Below are 2,293 nucleotides of genomic sequence, written 5' to 3'. Positions count from 1 at the left end.
TGAGCAGTGAGCACCGAACCAAACACGCCCGTCCGTCAATCACTCCCAAATTACGATGTGACTTCCGGTTAGCGGACTTCACAGTAAAAGCATAGTGGCCGGTCTGCGGTAACCTGACTGATGGGGCAGCAGAGAGTACACAGGGTTGTGTACTATAGCCTATAGTCAAAGAACAGAACAGGAATTCATCATAAAGGAGGAAAAAGGGAAAAGAAACATATACGGTGAGGGGAAAGGGGGGTGGGTGGTGGGGATTCAGATTTTACGGGGGCCATAGTTTCAAATTACAGCCGTCCGGACTCCGTAGGTGCCCTTTGTGGAGTCGCCCGCTGTTAAAACGTACTGTCAGAGTCCTACAATATTTTCTGCCAGAGACCCCGACGCCCACCCCATGTAGCACAGACAGGCTACAGCGGTGTCACATTTGACCTAGCCCAGTATAAGTATGTTCCCTCAGCACTATACGCTCATTCTGTAGCTCACTACAGAATGAGCGTAGGCTATAGTGCTGAGGGAACGTATATACTGGGGCTACATTTGACTTAATACAGGGTGTTATATGAAAAAGCATGCATGCTTGTATCAATGCATGCTTTATTTAGTGAATCATAACAACAACCTCCAGTGACATTTTTCCATATAAGCTTTCCATAATAGCTGTTTTGGGAACGGTGTCCAAGTGGAGGGGTCACACTCACACACACGCACGCACGTACGTACGCACGCACGCACGCACGCACACACACACACACAGGGGCGGCCTTAGGAATCTGGAGGCCCGTTTCAAGACCAGATATGAGGCCCCCCATATACCTATGACATCATTATTTTGTTGATGCAGCAGAGAGAGAGAGAGAGAGAGAGAGAGAGAGAGAGAGCGCCAAGAGTGGCGGTTGACTGAGGGGACTTCAGTGCACTGTACACTCTTGCTTCGTGTCCCAGGTTGTCTTGGTGTGGAATGTGCTCATTTGTCCCCTATATTCAAAGTCTGATTTCCATTGATTGTTGGCTGTGTTTAGCATGTATATGGCTGTGGAGTTTTGGTACAAAATCAAAACAACTTGTCTAATATTTTGGCATGTTTAAACCTCCAGGAAAATCCGTGTTGAGGTTCTTAATCCACTGTTTTTCATTAAAACGTCTTTGTCCTTCTGTCCAGTTGGGATTGGGTTGAAGTCCAGATACTTTTAGAGCTTCAATGCCATGTGCCATGTAATGTTGAACAATCCTTTTAGTTGTCTTTTTTGCATTGTTAATATTGTATTTGTGTTGTCTCAGCCTTGCAGCTATTGTTTTACTCGTTTCTCCGACATATTGTAAGCCACATGTGATTAAATAAACACAGGTGCTGGTGCTGGCTGTTATCTGTTGTTTAATCTCCAACATGCGTTTTGTAGTTCTATTTTTAACTATTTGTTTGGGTTTGAAGTATTCTGGTCTCTGGCGTGCTGGTGTGTTGATTTCTTTTAGCTTGCTGTGTACCAGATACTCTTTAAGATTTTTATTTTCTGTAGGTAAGGAAAAAAACCTAACAATAACAATAAAGGACCAAGTCCATTCAGGACTGCTTGGTCCTTTAAATAAAAAAAGATCATAGAAATAAAGAGCGTTCCACCGTGTTCAGTTTGGAACATACAGACACAGGTTTGTGTTTCCAACGCATTGTGTTGGACGGAACAATTATCATTGTTTGATGCCTAGCTGAATGGTTAGAGAGCCTGTCTGGAGAGAAGGAGTCTCCTGAGGTTTGAATCTCAGTAAGTGATGCTGAGAGGTGGCTCACCATCAGGTGGGATGAGATGTTGATCCATCATTTCTTGATCTTTCTGCTGTTCCTTCGTCTGGAATGTGGTCTCGTTTGTTGTTGTTGTTGTCGTCTGTTGTCGTTGGTTGCCATGGCTGCCAGTTCCCACCTGATGTCGTGTGGGAGTTCTGATTGGTCCAGAGCGTACTGAATAACGTCTAGCTTACATAACATCTTAAGACTAGGACTCAAGTCTAAGATGAACAGCTCATCAGAGATAGTTTGATCTCCTTTTCTTCCTCCAAAGAAGAAGATGCGATCTCCCACAATGCAACAGCACATACCAAACATTGGACATGGTCCTTTCCCCTTGGGCTCAACCTTCTTCCAGGAGAAGGTCTCTGGACTGAATTTCCACACATCATTGAAGTTCTGGTTAGCGTTCCAGCCACCAAATATGTACAGCTCTCCATTGTAGATAAATGCTGAATGACTGCTGAATGAGTGTCCTTCTGGTAGAAGTTGTGCAGAAGGTGTGTTCAGCCAGTA

This window comes from Protomyctophum parallelum, assembly GCF_964188405.1.
Source record: "Protomyctophum parallelum genome assembly, chromosome: 2".
NCBI lineage: Eukaryota > Metazoa > Chordata > Actinopteri > Myctophiformes > Myctophidae > Protomyctophum > Protomyctophum parallelum.
This window is presented reverse-complemented; position numbering follows the sequence as displayed.